The sequence below is a fragment of the Erithacus rubecula genome (genome assembly GCF_903797595.1).
Source record: "Erithacus rubecula genome assembly, contig: scaffold_226_arrow_ctg1, whole genome shotgun sequence".
Classification (NCBI taxonomy): domain Eukaryota; kingdom Metazoa; phylum Chordata; class Aves; order Passeriformes; family Muscicapidae; genus Erithacus; species Erithacus rubecula.
The window spans coordinates 128,547-145,184 of record NW_027636093.1 but is presented as its reverse complement, the minus strand read 5'-3'; positions in this window follow the sequence as shown (position 1 = coordinate 145,184).

Genomic DNA, 16,638 nt, shown 5'->3' with positions numbered 1-16,638 from the left:
CAAGGCACAGCTTCTCTGAGCAGGCCAGACCTCCTGAGGAGAGACCCTGGATCAATATCAATCACAGAATGCTGCAATCACCTCTACTCCAAAGAGAACAGCAATAAAATACACCCTTTAAAATTAGAATGTGTATTTCTCAGAAGCTCTTTGAAATACTTCTCCACAACTGGAGTAGGAAAACTTTGTGATGAACTGCACCAGACCAGAGGGAAATCAAGGCAGAACCATTGTTTGTTAGGAAACCTCTCAAGAATTCATGCAGAATCAAACTCCAATATTTCTTAAAGTTTTAGTGAGTCCCTCTGAGGGACACAACTGAGAAAGTGTCCCCAGGTTCCAGTTAGAGCAGGAAATTTGAGGCAGAGATGACAGGTGGGGACAAAGAAAAGCCAAACCTTGGTGCCCTGGGGCACAGCAGGGTCTGTGCCACCGAGGGCTGTGAGGAGACACCTTGTCCTGAGCCACTGGGGCCTCCTGGCACAGCCCCAGCAAGGCTGGGCACTGTCACCCCTTGTCCTGCCCTCAGCTTCTCCCCACATCCCACATCCCCCCCACATCCCATGGTCTCAGGGATCTGCTGGGACCAGTCCCTGGGGAGCCTTGGTCAGGAATGGCCCTGGGACCTCCTTCAAGCTCCCAGGGACTGCAGGTTTTTACAAGGACTTTGGGTTTTGTTTTTTCCTTGGAGTCTCTGAGAGCTTTGTGTGATCATGGCCTCCAATTATCTGCTTCAATTAGTCTCTTGAGAGGCTTTCTCAGTAACAACACTCAGTGGGGCTCAGTGCCTCTAGGTGCTTTTGCTTTCAAAGGTTCTTTATATTTTCCTTTCCACACTGAGTTTCTGAGAACTGACAACACTCAGGCAAAGAGGAGATTTCAATTTTTTTTTAAGCAATCCAAAATTTTTAAGGTTCTCCACTGCAAACAGCCACAGGGGGCCACCAAGGAGATTCCTCACCCCCAAGGCAGAACCCTGCAAGCAATATTTGACACCTTTGCACTCCTTGGTTCCCTGAGGCCTTGCAGTGTCAGAAAGGCTCCTTGGTTCCATGAGGTTCTGGGCTGTCACAGTGGAGATTTGGGTCCATGGGGCCCCATGGTCTCACAATGCGCTTTTTGGTTCCATGAGGCCTTGATCTGTCACAATGGACCCCTGGTTCCATGAGGTCCATTGTTGTCACCATGGTCTCCTTGGTTCCATGAGGCATCCCAATGTCACAACCAACCCTTGGTTCCATGAGGTTCCTGCAGCAGGACTTCCCCTATGGCTCAGCAGAGCTCATCTGTTCTGTCCATCAGCTGGGCCATAACTCAGGGCATCTTCCCCCTCTCAGCAATTGCTGAGATAACCCAGGCTGGACATCAGTCTTGTCCTGAATTCTCTTTGGTGCCAGGCAGGTGGAATTCCCAGCTGACCATGAGCATCTTGCTCTGAGAGCAGCTGAAGGGAGATAAACCTTGAATTCCTGAGTGACACACACTTCACTTTACAAACAATAAAAGCCACACAAAATTTTTACAAAGCAGAAGTCTTCTGCATAGTCCCTGCAAACGGGCAGGGCTTCTCTCCTAGTTCTGGATGCATCTTCGTGGTTTCTTTTCTGGAAGCTGAGTGAAAGGGCTCCATGTGCACTGCCTCATCAATTTGGTGGTAAGTTACATTGACTCCTGATCTCTGCTATTTCTTCTCTAGCTGTAATAAAGGTAAGTTTAATGTGCACTGTGTTTGTATCTACCTGCACTTCTTTTGTTTGTCCTGTACAGTAAGTAGTCAATTTAAAGATTCTTGTCTGTTTATGTTGAATCCATTCAGTAAATAATTCATTTTAGAATAGACCTAATCCACCATGGTAAAGAACTTGTGCGAAAGAGCAATTTGGGCTGCAGGCCACCTGAAACAGAGTTACTGCCAGAAACCTGAGCATAGGGCAGGACTTGTCTAAGCTTTCATTCAATTTGTAACGTATTTCATTTAAGAACAAAATAGAGAAATCCTTTCTTTTCCACATTTATTCCTTTCCTGTTTATACACTGATATCAGCAATCTCCAGTTGACATTGATCCCCAGCACCTCCTAATGCAGTCTGAATAGATATGAAAATCAAGATACTTTATGGCTGACCATCAATCACACTTTGTACTTAGCCCCACCGCCCATTTCCCTTATCCAACCCCTGACACTCAGAGCAGCCTTGTGCAAATCTGAACTTCCTCCACTCCAGTCTGTGCCTGCATCTTTCAGCTCCATGGCACCAACTCCCACCTGCTTTCCTTGGAGAATGAACTGCTCAAGACACAGAAGAATGTTCATTTATTGTGAGCAAACAAACCAAGGGAAGGCACAGCTCCATAAAAAACAAAAATCATTCCTCTACTGAATATTACATCCCCTTTCCACAGCAGACAGTCTCAGAGCAATGGAAAACATATCCTGTGCCCAGCACAGATCCCAGGATGCCCCAAAGCCTCCCAGCCCCAATTCTGCCCAGATTTGTCACGAGCTGCCTCCAATGCCCAGAGGAAGGAAAAGAGAGAAAGTGGCTGCAGAGCTCTCTTGTGCACAGCTACAGTTGCACTAATGCCGATATTCTGGGCTCACGATACCTTGATCCAACACGCTCTACTGCATCTGTTACCTGGGTAGAAATCTGGCTGGATCGCCAGGCCCAAGGAGTGCTGGGCAATGGAGCCACATCCAGGGGTGTCCCCAGGGTTCAGGATTGGGGCCAGGGCAGTTCAGTCTCTTTCTTGTTGACCTGGACGAGGCCATCGTGGGCACCCTCAGTCAATTGCCAGGTGAACCCAGGCTGGCTGGGAGTGTGGCTGTGCTGCAGGGCAGGAAGCTCTGCAGAAGGATCTGCACAGGCTGGAGCCATTGGCCCAAGACAATGGGATGAGGTTCCCCAAGGCCAAGGGCTGGCTCCTGCCCTGGGCTCACAACCACCCCAAATCCCTGACTGTGGCCTGCCCCTGATCCCCACAACCTGTCCTGTTTCCTTCATCCCTGCAGTGCCAGACACTTTCTGGGACAGGGGAGCTTTGCTCTGGGGATGGAGGGAGGTGCAAGTGCCACCCCTGCAGTGGGAATCACAACTCATCAGGTTTGTGTTCTTTGGGGGTCAGGAACTGGTGAGACTCAGAATCATAGATAGGTTTCTCTTCATGGCCAACAAAAACAAATATAACAATGATATAATTCCATAAACATCACAATTTCTCCTCAGCTCTGTGCAATGTCAAAGCAGTATTTGATGTGTCCAATGTGGGAGGATAGTTTGTAGGGATAGTGCAGAAGGCAATCTTTCCCGATGAATTACAGCCGTACTGATTGCTGGGAAATGAAAACAGCCTTGCCTGCATAATGAGGATGGGTATTCTGAAAGTGTGGGCTAACTAGTGAAGGATCAATTACTGATGCAGTTAGAGCTTGAGACCCAGAGTCTGCTGCAGTTTGGGATGGAGTCTGCAGGCTGTGCTGTGAGGGGGAAGTTGTTGTGGAAGGGACAAACAAGGTAAGATGCTGTGTGAGGGACACACAGGGTTAGGTGTCCGCCTAGGGGACAGGTTGGGGTCAACCTGTCTTGCAGAAGGAAATTTAGAGAGAGGAGAGAAGAAGTCAGTGCTGTGTGGAGCTCCACATGAGGAAAGGGTCAGAGTTGGCTGAAAGAAATAATGAGAAGTATTTAATAAAGTGTTGATGCTTGGTTAGCAACCAATGGACATGGCTCAGCTGAGGCCTTATTAGCAGGCCATGAAAATGGCTTGTCTGAGGGTTCAGTGCAACAATCTAGCTGCTAAACTGCACGTATTAAAAAGGTCAGGCTATAACAGCCTATTCATAAAATTGATACTACTGCAGCTAGAATATAAGAGAGAAGGAAGAGATGGATAGTTTGTTGCTACATAGAGGATAGGTGCAGTAGGTTTGCTGCTAAAAAGCACATATACAGACTTAGCTAAAAAAGTAGAAGGGGTGGTCTTCTCATCCTTGCAAGAGCCAATAGTAGGAGAAGTATATGTACCTAAAACAAATGAAAGTATGCCAAATATGCATTAGTCATTATATTTTGGATTATAAATGTAGATGGTGTCTTCAATAAATTGAACTATGCTTTATCAATCACACTGATTGGTTGCATATTTCCCTCGCCGAAGCTTCTCCGCAAGTGGCATCCAGAACAGGGACCTTGAAGCTCTGCCACTCTGCACTGACCCACCGCCGGAGGTAAGCGAGCTGGCAAGCACCAAGTAGCAGCGCTTGGAGGGCAGGGATCTCTGTATGCTGGCATACAAATGGATCCCGTGCCTGAGCCGCTCCCGATAAAGGAAGCTCGCCGTCCCGGTTACGCCACCTATCAAAGGCTGCCATGCGCACACGTTAGCAGGCAATTGGATTTGATTGCTGGACTGCCCCTTTCGTTCTTTTGTAAAAAGGGAGGGATATGGATAAGCAAGCATCATATTATTTATTTAAATGCTTTTTAGAAAAGCGAAAGGTAGAACTTGATCTTAATAAAAATTTGCCCAAGGTGTTAAACTATGCTAAAGAACAGGGCTTTTTTACCAACCCAGATGACTTTTTCAAAATTGAGGAGTGGCAAAATCTAGGAGATTGTTTGTATAGAGCAGTTATTGATAAGGATAAGGTAGCAAAACAGTTGTCTCAACCCTAGTGCATCATAATTGCTTAGAGGCATATAAGGCAGAGAAAAATATTGCTGCTGTTGCCTCTATGCACTTGGATTGCAAACTGTCCACTATGCTGTCCATCACAGGACAAAATAAACCCCCTGCTGCACAGCCAGGGATGTATATTTTTGGAGGAGACAATCTTCCTCAAGCACTGACTACACAACAAGTTTTATTACCTCCTAAGTCTGCCTCTGAAGCAGTGCCCTCTGCCCCCCCCCCCCCCCGACCCCCCCCGCTGCTATCACAGCAGGAGGAGCTGCCCTCAAAGGAGACAGCTGAGTTAAAAAAGGAAGTGGCACATTACCATGATAATAAGGTGCCAAAAGGCAGATGTAAAATCAAGGGTAAAGTGGAATGGGGTGAGATTATGAAGGAAGCAATAGCAACTGGAGAAAGGGATTATGTGGCAAAATTACAGGAGCCACGTGTAACACAGCAAGCATTTCCAGTTGCATTTACCCCTACTGGGGAAAATAGAATGGAAACATCAATAACTCCTTTAGATTGGAAATTGTTATTGCAGCTTTGTAGTACAGTTAATGAAGCTGGCATGCATGGGGAACCAACAAAGCAAGTGTTTAATTATATTTGGGGATCAGGGTTATTGTTGCAAGAGGATATAAAAAATATTTTCAAATTATGATAAGCTCACAATTTATGTTACGGCAGGCTCACTTCCAAGGTCTTTGTCAACATACTGCACTTATTTGGAGAGCACAGGATGATCCGCTTCACGGGATCACATTAGAGCAGTTGGGGATTGGTCGATTTGCCACACCTGAGAGTCAAGCTCTGTTGGGACCAGATGTAGTAAAAGAGGCAATGCGGTTAGCTCGTGTTGAATATGATAAGGCTAGAACAGAACGAGGGGAATTACCATCTTATATGAACATTAAACAAGATCCACAGGAACCTTTTTCTAGTTTTGTTGACAAAATTACTGCAGCAACAGAAACATCAGGGGTACCTCTGTTTATGCAAGGAGCTCAACTTAAACAGTGTGTTACTCAAAATAGCAATTCTCGGGTAAAATCAGTGATAGCTACTTCACCCAGCAATTGGGAAGTAGTAGAGCTTTTAGAACGTATGAGTAAAATTCCTCAGGGAATTCAGGCTATGTTAGTTGAAGCTGTAAATATTTTGACATTAACCTTAAAAGAGGGGCAGTCTCAGATTCAAGCCTTTGCTGTTGCACTGGCACCACTAAAATCGCCTGACTCCCAGAGTGCTGGCAAGACTTGTTCAACCAGCAATTGCTTTAGATGAGGTCAGTCTGGCCATATATGCCGAGAGTGTTGGATTACAAATGTGTGGTGTCGAAACTGTCAGCTCGACTCTCATTCCACTGAAGTCTGCAGACGAAAGACATAAAACAGATGGACGAGCGAAAGGGGATGTGGCACCAGGACACCAACTGCGGCCCAAACCTCCCAAGCATTCCAGGTGGCCCCTCCCTACTCCCAGCCGGCAAACTCTGGCCAGCCACAAGAGGCAGCCTCGGCTTGGACTTTGCAGCCACAATAGACATTGTATTAAGGGATACAAAGCTGGTAAAAATCCCTACTGGAGTGTGTGGACTCTTAATGTTAAATGGACAACCTTATGGGGCTTTGTTGTTAGGTAGATCCTCAGCCACCTTACAGGGTTTGACTGTGGAACCTGGAGTTATCAATGCAGACTCTACAGGAGAAATCATGATTATGGTTCATACACGTTTTCCTCCTATTAGTATCCCTGCAGGAAGCCGTATAGCTCAACTGGTCCCACAGCAGCAACTGGTCAAGGAGGCACAAGGATCTGTGCAAGGAGCTGGTGAATTTGGATCTACAGGAGGCTTGGTACTACTGACCCTCACAATGGAACAACATCCGGTAGTGGAAATTATTTCACGGCATGGCTCTCAAGAAAAACAGCTTTGAGCCTTATTGGACACTGGTGCGGACATTACAATTATTGCCTGGCGTCAGTGGCCATCTAACTGGCCTCTACAAAACCGCTTGGAGGCAGTTGATGGGGTCGGTGGAGCAGGATGGGTCCAGAAAAGTTGTGAACAAGTGTCCATTGCTATTGAACAAAATGCAGTATCAACTCCGTACTGGAGTACAGGCATTAATCGGGCGAGATGTGCTTGCTCAAATGGGACTGGTGCTATGCATGGACAATGGCCCTTTTTAACGGCAGCCACTGCTTTGACTTCCCAACTGAGCAGTGGTCGCTAAAAAGGGAAAGTCTTGAGGAAGGCCACCTTTTAGTACAAAAACAACCACATCAGCGATTGATGGCAACACCACACAAACCCCGTCTGAAAATAGCTCCACACATCAAGAGAGAGAACTATCTGAGGGACTATCTAGCAGTACAGCTGCTGGTTCTCCAACTCCAGAGCCTTCTAAGGAAGAGGATTGAGTGGACAATCCTTTTTGATTTAGAGACACTTGCTCATCAGGAACCCTGAAAGGTTTGTGACCATACTGGACTTGGGAGAAGATGGTCTTTAAGCTGTGTTAAGGGATGTGGGAGTGGTGCTTGGGTGTAAATCTGTTGTGGAGGGTGTAAACAAAAACTTTGGGTACATCAATCATAGTTGTGGCAACCTGTATGCAGGCCATGTTTGTGGGTCCTCAATAGTAGTAGCTGGCAGAGAGACATTCAAAACGACACTGAGAATTACTCACAAGGAGCTGCTGAACTTGTTTTCGATAATCGGGAAAACAGATATATCGACTGTTAGTACGTTGCTGTCTTCTGCAGGCTATCAAACAGATTAAGTGCTACCTTGCTACAGTAGCACTCAGGGTCATCTGTTCTCGAGATATAGGCATTTTACGACACCATATTATAAGAGAGGAGGAGTGGGATGTTGCTGTTAAGAGGCTCCGACAACCTAATCTTGGGAGTAATAATTCTTAGCATCCTCCCAATACAGGCATGGGTACCAGTACAGGCCCCAGCACAACCTAAAACTAATATGTGGGTTACTTTGGCAAACAAAACTGGGCAAGATGCCATCTGCCTGTCCTTAGCATCACCAGGCAATCCTTTTTCCACCTATTTAATTGGCATACCTCTTGACACCTGGCCATGCCCCAGGGACATTCCAACCTGCAACACTACGGGTCCAAAAAATAATGTTGATTCTTGGGATCAATGTGTGCCTTACTTGGGGCATGCAGCATTAGAACCCCAAGAGTTGGAATTACTTGGGTCCATTGGAGCCGATGCCTGTGTGATCTTTAATTACTCTGGTAAGTCCTTACGACGACCAGGATTTAATTACACAGTGTTGGTAAATGCAACTCTCCCAGTATATCGGAACGCCTCACAGTGGTGTAATTATACCTCTTGCCAACATTTCAGTATCTGCCAATACACCTATTACCCTACCTTCAGGAACATTTTTGATTTGTGGAGATAGAGCTTGGCCAGATATACCATCCAGATTAAGAGGTGATGCATATACATTAGGAAGGCTTACTTTGCTTACACCCAATATATCAATGATCTTACAGGCCCATCAGAAACACCTTCGCACCAAAAGATTACCCATGCCTTTAAGCCTGACTGTCAGGATAATGTACAATTCTGGTGCACAGGAAAAATTGTTGCAGCATCTCTTTTTACTCCAGGCATAGCTAGTGCATGAGCTTTGGGCCAGCTTAATAAGCTTGGCTGCTGGCTAGCAAAACAGACCAATGCAACCTCTACAGGTCTTTCACAACTATTAACTGATGTTGATTTTGTTAGACATGCTACCTTAATAAACCAAGCAGCAATAGATTTTTTGCTTTTAACACAGGGCCATGGTTGTGAGGACTTTGAAGGGATGTGCTGTATGAACCTTTCTGACCATTCAGTCTCTATTCATGCACAGCTGAGCAGGCTGCAAGAGCTTACCAATTATTTGCAGAAAAACACTGGGTTATGATTGACTGATTGGTTGAAGTCCTTACATTTGGGGCCATGGTTAACTTCATTGCTTCAGCAATTTATTATAGTGGCAATAATTTTGGTGGTAGCCCTTTTGTTTATTCCTTGCATTTTACAATGTTTGCAGCGTAGTATGGAACGCATAGCAGAATCAGCTATGAACCGAGCTTTTATCGCACAAAATGAAAAAATAGGAATTCTTTAAGCAAGGAACGGACATGGCTCAGCTAAGGCCTTATTAGCAGGCCATGAAAATGGCTCGTCTGAGGATTCAGGGCAAGAATCTAGCTGCTAAACTGCATGTATTAGCAAGGTCAGGCTATAGCAGCCTATTCATAAAATTGATACTACTGCAGCTAGAGGATATGAGAGAAGGAAGAGATGGTTAGTTTGTTGCTATATAGAGGATAGATGCAGTAGGTTTGCTGCTAAAAAGCACGCATACAGACGTAGCTGAAAAAGTAGAAGGGGTCGTCATATCATGCTTGCAAGAGCCAAGAGTAGAAGAGGCGTATGTTCCTGAAACAAATGAAAGTATGCTAAATATGCTTAAGTCATTGTATTTTGGATTCTAAATATAGATGGTGCCTTCAATAAATCAAACTATGCTTTATCAATCACACTGATTGGTTGCATATTTCCCTCTCTGCAGTTCCTCCACATTATACCAGTTCAAACAAAAGCTATCTTCATCTTTGAAAACAGAGGTTTTTCTTCTTCTCTTTGCTGGGGGGCAGCAGGAATCTTCATCTCTCCTTTTTATTCAAACTTATGGGAACACAACTCTTTCCACATCTGCTCATTTCAGCACAAATGCCTCTGCTCATACCTGCAATTAAACCTGTAATCTCTATGTGCTATAGGGAAATGAGTCTCTTCTCCATAGGTTAAAAAAAGAGAAATTTCAGTCCATGACTCTCCTCTTTCCCTCATCTGGGGCCTGACTCTTCCCTTTGTCTGAGCTTGGTGTTTTCATACTATTTCTGTGCATATCTTCATCTTGGTCCTGTTCTTTCACTCAGGACAAAGAACAAAGTGTCTGCAAGTCTCATTCTGGGCAGTGAAAGAGTTAATATCTCACTCAGGCAGTGGCTGGAGCAATTGGGATGGAGCATTTCAGACCAGCTGGGACTGGGATGGGATCGCAAGGGCCCAGCCATAGAGCGGTGGTGGTTGTTCTGGCTGCATGGCTGTTTTCTGGTGTTTGCTGCATTCAATTCCAGCCATGGGCGGATGGGTTTCCCTTCCCCTGCCCAGCAGTGAAGGGTGAGTCCCTTGCCAGGACAAGCCCAGCTGTGTCTGCCCCAGGCTGCGCTGCCCAGGAGGGACCGGCCGCCCGGAGCCGCTCTCCCGGTGGGAAAATGCCCCGCGGACCAGGGCAGGGCAGGGTTTGAATGTCCCCTGGATGTTCTGCTGAGCCGCGGGGTTCCTGGCTGTGCCAGGGGGGAATCCAAGATCCTGGCAGCTGCGTGGGCCTCCCCTCCCCGTTTCTATTGGGGACCCTGCTGAAAACAGGGCCCAGAGTCAGAGCCCGGCCCTGGCCCAGGCCCGGCCAGGCCTGTGGGCTGCACGGAGGGGCCTGGGCCAGTGTTAACTGTACTGAGTCCAGAAGCAAAAGAGAACTTTCTCAGTGTTCCTTCACCTTTACATGTGTGTTTCACAAAGAACCTTTCTCATTGGTGTAATATGGGAATCCTTAAAATCAGAAGGTGCAAAAACACCAGGCCTCAGAGACTGCAGAACTGCAATTAGAGCTAAGCAGAAAGCATAAGGCATGTCAGCAGAAAAGTTCTATGACATGTAGAAAGCAAGGACAAATAGAGCAATGGTCTGTGTATTAACGCTTGGCTAGAATAATTCTCTAAGCTGCAGAAAAGTATATCTAGCAAGATATTAGGAAGGTCTAAGCTTAATAATGGAGTTCTGTGCATTGTATTTTAAGGCTTAGAAGTAGGTATTGTATTCAAAATTAGCAAGCATTGTTTTAACCAAAGGTACATGCACTTATAGTGGTTGGATGAAACTATTGTCATCACGCTTTTGCTTTTTGTGATTGGTCAAAAATCTTTCAAAGTGCATTGCAACATCACTATTCTCTGGCTGTTGCTGAGAGCATGAGCTGCTGGCATCTTCCTGCTGTTCCAACCTTGTAATGACACTGATGTTTGGGAGGAAAGAAAAAATAATAAAGCAGCTTGAGAGACGTTCCACAGCAGTCCCGTCTCATTCGTGATTCTGTGCATAAACCCCTGGCCTGCGTTAGTGTAACAGTGTTTCAACATTAAAAATCAGAGACCAATTGGTCATTGTCAGGTCCATGGGAGGCTGCCCAGGTCCTGGCTGAGAAAAATTTCAGGAAATCTTTACAAACCATCACAGCAGCCTAGAAGTAACAGGGTCCTTGGGTGAGAGATGATTGGATGGATTTGAACACATAGAAAGGATCCCAGCCAATGCATTGAACCCTAAGGGTAGATGCATTATTGGCCAGGGAAATGGTTGTGTTAAAACCCCAACCAATCACATGTGCTTATCTGGGACATTCAAACCCTTGATTAAGAAGAGTCCCAAAGAATAAAGAAAGATTTTGTCATATGGATCACTGAGGGTTCGTATGATCTCTGTCTCCCACCACCACCTGAATTGATGTAATAGGTGTGGTCAGTTGGAGTGTTCAGTTAGGTGGTCAGTGGGGGTGGTCAGTGGGGATGTGGTCAGTGGTTTGGTCACTGGGGTGTTGTCCGTGGGTTTGGTCAGTGAGTGAGGTCAGTGGGCCATGGCCATTGCAGCGGTCAGTGAGGTGTGGTTGGTGGGTGTTGCCAGTAAGTGTGGTCATTAAAGAGGGGAATGAAGTGTGGTCAGTGGTTGTGCTCATTGGAATGGGAAGTGAGTATGGCCAATAGGTGTGGTCAGTGTAAGTGGCTGGTGAGGTGTGGCCAGTGGGTGTGGTCAGTGGGTGTGGTCAGTGGTTGTGATAAATGGGGGTGTGGTGAGTTGGGTGGTCATTGGTGTGTGGTCAGTGGATGGGCTGAGTGGATGTGTTCAGTGGGTGTGCTCAGTGGAGGTATGGTCAGTTGAGTGGTAAGTGGGATGTACTCAGTGGGTGTGGTTAGTGGGGTGTGAGCATTTTGGCAATGGCTGCAGCCAGTCTGTGTGATCAGTGGTTTATGGCCAGTGGTTGTGGTCAGTGGTGGTGAGGTCAGTTGGGTTCTCAGTGGGTGTGGTCAGTGGGTGTGACCAGTGGGTGTTGTCATTGTGTGTGGGCAGTGGGATGTGATCAGTAGCTATGGTCAGCGGATGTGGTCAGTTGGGAGGTCGGTGGGGCTTGGTAACTGGGTCTGGTCAGTTGGGTAGTCAGTTGGTGTGGCCATGGGTAGTGGTCAATGGGTGCAGTCAGTGGCAGTGATCAGTGGGGTGTGGTCAAAGGGTGTGGTCATTAAGGGTAGCCTGCAGGGTAGTCAGTGGTTGTGGTCAGTGGTAGAGTGGTCAGAGGATGTGGTCAGTGTGGGTGGTCAGTGGGAGGTGGACAGTGGTGTGTGGGACAAGGGTATGGTCAGTGGTTGTGGTCAGTGGGTGTGGTCATTTCTCAGGACCATATGGTTGGGTCAGTGGGGTAGTCATTGTGTTTGGTCAGTGGGTGCCATCAGCGGGAGTGGAGAGTGGGGTGTGGGCATTGAGGTGGACAGTGGATATGGTCAGTTGGTGTGGTCAGTGGATGTGGCCAGTTTTTGCGGTTACTGGGGGTGGTCAGTGTTGTGTGGTCAGTCCGTACAGTTAGTGGGCATGGCCACTGGGGTTGTCAGTGGATGTGATCAATGGGTGTGGTGAGTCATGGCGTGGCTAGTTGGGTGGCCAGTGGATTGTGGTCAGTAGGAGTGGACTGTGGGTGTGGTCAGTGGGAGAATTCATTGGGGTGTGGCCAGTGGATGTGGTCAGTGGACTGTTGGCATTGGTGTCTTGGCAATGGGTGTGTTCACTGGGTGTAGTCAGCAGTTGTGATCAGTGGTGTGGTCAGTGGCATGGTCAGTGGGTTTGATCAGTAGGAGGTGGTCAGTGTTTGTTGTCAGTGGCAGAATGGTCAGTGGCAGTGTGGTCAGTTGCTATTCGGTGGATGTGGTCCGTGGGGTGTAGGCACTGGTGTCTTCATAGTGGGTGTGGTCAGAGCATCGTGGTCACTGGTTGTGGTTAGTTAGCATGAAGGGTGGGTGCAGTCAGTGGGTGCAGTCAGTGTGTGTGGTCAGTGGGGTGTGGTCACTGGTTTTGGGGAAAGGGTGTGGACAGTGGTGTGTAGGCAGTGGGTGTGCTCAATGGACTGCAGTTATTGGGGTGTGGTTAGCGGAGATGGTTTGTGAGTGTGTTCAGTGGGTGTGGTCACTAGCTGTGGTAAGTGGGTGTGGTCAGTGAATGTGGTCAATTGGGTAACGGGTGATGATTGCCAGTTGGGTGATCAGGGGATGTGGTCATTGGTGTGGTCAGTGGGTGTGGTTGGTGGGTTTGGTCAGTGAGGGATGGTCACTTGGTGTGGTCTTTGTGGGCAGTGGGGGTGATCAGTGGGGTGTGGTCAGTGGGTGAGGTCAGTGGGGGTGTGGTCACTTGGGTGGTCATTGCATTGTGGTCAGTGGGGTGACCATTGGGTCTGGTCAGTGCGGTGGTCAGTAGGTGTGATCAGTGGTTAGGGCCAGTGGGCAGTGGTCCTTGTGGTGGTCAGCGGGGTGTGATTAGTAGGTGTGGTCAGTGGGATGTGGACCTTGGTGTCTGGGCAGTGGGTGTGGTCAGTGGATATGTTCAGTGATGGGGGTGGCAAGTTGGGATGGCCAGCAGCATGTGGTCAGTCAGGGTATGGTCAGTTGGGTGGTCAGCTTGGTCATTTGGGTGGTCAGTGGCTTGTGGTCAGTGGGTATGGACAGTGAGAGTGGTCAGTGGGGGTGGTCAGTGGGTCCTGGTCAGTGTCTGTGGCCATTTGGGGTGGTCAGTGCTGGAAGTGTTGGAAGTGGGATGTGGTCAGTGGCTGTGGTCTGTGGTAGTGTGGTCAGTTGGGTTGTCACTGGGGGTGGCAAGTGCAGGTGGTCAAAAGGAGTGTGGTAAGCATTTCTAGCCAGAGGATTTGGTCAGATAGGTTGCCATTGGAGAGTGGTCAGTGGGTATGGTCAGTGGTTGGGGTCAGTGAATGTGGTCAATTCAGTAGTTGGATGGGGGTGGTCAGTTGGGTGGTCAGGGGATGTGGTTGTTGGTGCGGTCAGTGAAGGTATGGTCAGTTTGTCAGTGGAGTGTGGTCAGTGGGTGTGGGCATTGGTTTCTTGGATATGGGTGTTCTCAGTAGTTACGTGCATTTGGGGTGTGGTCAGTTTGGGGGTCATTGTGGTGTGGTCCATTGGTGTGTTCAGTGAGATGTGCTCAGTGGAGGTATGGTCATTAGGGCAGTGAGTAGCGTGTGGCCAGTGCCTATAGTCAGTGGGTGTGGCCAGTGAGTGTGGTCAGTGGGTGCAGTTTGTGGGGGTGGTCAGTGGATGTGGTCAGTGAGAGAACTCGGTGGGATGTGGTCAGTGGGTGTGGGCATTGGTGTCTTGGCAAAGGGTGTGGTCAGTGGGTGCAGTCAGTTGTTGTGGTCAATAGGTGTGGTCACTGGTTGTGGTCAGTAGGTATGGTCAGTGGACTATGGTCATTGAGGCGTGGTATGCAGAGGTGGTCTGTGAGTGTGTTTACTGGGTGTGGTCAGTGGTTGTGGTCAGTATGGGAGCTCAGTGAGGTCTTATCAGTGGGTGTTGCCATATGGGATGGTCAGTGGGAGTGGTCAGTAGGAGGTAGTCAGTGGTTTTGGTCAGTGGCAGTGTGGTCAGTTGGATGGTCAGTGGTTGTGGTCTGTGGAGTGTGCGCATTGGTGTCTTTGCAGTGGGTGTGTCCAGAGGGTTGTGGTCAGTAGGATGTGGTCAGTTAGTTGCGGTCAGTGGGGGTGGTCAGTGGGTACACTGAGTGTGGTCAGTGTGAGTGGTCAGTGGGTGTGTCCCTTTGGGGTGATGAATGAGAAGGTGCTTGGCCAAGGCGAAAGGAGGCTCCCTGTGTGCCCTGCTCCCCTCTCCCTGAGCTCCTGAGAGCTCTGCAGCCCCTGCTGCCATCCCATCTTCCCAGGCCAGCACAACAGCCCTGGCCTTGGGGCTCTCCAGAGCTGCTCCTGCTCCAGACCCAGGGCCCATCCCAGAGCTGGGGCAGCCACAAAGCTGTGCCCATTTCTGTTCATTCCTGCTCTGATGAGGATGGATCCTCTGCCACTTGGAGGATGCTGATGAATTTTACTTTTCCAGAGGCCTCCTCTTTCTTCAGCTCCTCAGTTCAGGAATTCAGTGACAAAGATTCATAAACTTTTGTTGAAAACACCAGAAAAAAAAAAAAAAGCCCCTGGGATTATTTCAGTTCTCAATTCTTCTGTGGTTAATGAGAAAGATTTCAGAAGTGTATTCCAAGTAAATATACTATATTGAAAACAATACAGAGAGAACAATTTTGTCCTGTTGTCTTTTCCTGTTTATAGATTGATATCAGCCATGTCCAATTGATAGTGACCCCCAGCATTTTCTAATGCAGTCTGAACTGATATGAAAATCAAGACCCTTCATGGCTGACATAACAATTGATCAGATTTTGTCCCCACACCCTTGCCACCATCTCCCTCGTCCCACCCCTAGAACTTTTATGGATCAGGGACAGAGTTGCCACCAGGAGCAGGGCAGTGATTCTTCCGCTGTGCTCAGCACTGGTTGGGCAGCACCTCGAGTGCTGTGTCCAGTTCTTGTCTACCAATTTAGGAGGGACCTGGAGGGGCTGGAGCATGTCCAGAGAAGGGTAACAAGGCTGGTGAGGGTTCTGGAACACAAGTCCTGTGAGGAGTGGCTGAGAGAGCTGGGGTTGTTTATCCTGGAGAAGAGGAGGCTCAGGGGACACCTCATCACTCTTTATAACTCCCTCACCAGAGAGTGCAGCCAGATGGGACTCAGGCTCTTTTCGCAAGGAATAGAAACAGGACAGGAGGACATAGCCTTAGGCTGCACCAGGGGAGGTTTAGGCTGGACATTAGGAAATATTCTTTACGAAGAGGGTGATTGGGCATTGCATTGGACTGCCCAGAGAGGTGGGTGAGTCACTGTACCTGGAGGTGTTTCAGGATAGACCCAGCTCTTGGTCCTGTTAAACCTCATCTTGTTGGATTTGGGCCCTGGATCCAGCCTAAGTCTCAAGGGAGGTTTGAATCCAGCTAACTTGGTGTCACCTGGGTAGCATGAGGCCCTAGAGTGTCACAATGGTCTTCATGATTCCATGAGGCCTCCCAGTGTCACAATATCCCTTTGGTTCCTTGGGAGCCCTTGGCATCACAAAGTCCCTCAGATCCTTGGGCTCCACAGTGTCAGCACAGTGAATCCTTGGTTCCATGAGGTCTCGCAGTCCAGCAATGCTCTCCTTGGTCCCATAGCCTCTTAGTCACCATGGTGTCAAACATGTTTCCTTCATTCTATGAGTCCCTGATGAGCGGCACTGGCCCCTTGGTTCCATGAGGCCTCCAAGTGCCACCATGAATTTCCTGGTGCTGCAGTATCACAATGGAGCCCTGGTTACACAAGATCCTACAGTGTCACCAGGGACCCTTGGTTCCATGGAGCACCACGGTGTCACAGTTGTTCCCTTAGTTCCAGGAGTCCTTGCAGTGGAACAATGGCCCCTTGATTCCATTGGCCCCAGGCTGTCACAAGGCTCTCCTTGGTTCTGCAGTGTCACAATGGCCCCTGGGTTCCACAAGGCCCTGCAGTGTCACAGTGGCCTCTGTGGTTCCACAAGGACCCAGCGTGTCACAATGGGCTCCTTGCTTCCATGCAACTCCACAGTATCACAGTGGCCCCTTGGCTCTGTGGTGCCATGTTGTACAGAGTGTCACTCTGGTCCTCTCTGTTCCACAAGGATCTGCAGTGTCACAATGGCCCCTTGCTTCCCCAGGGCCCTGAAGTGTCACAATCATCACAGAATTACCCA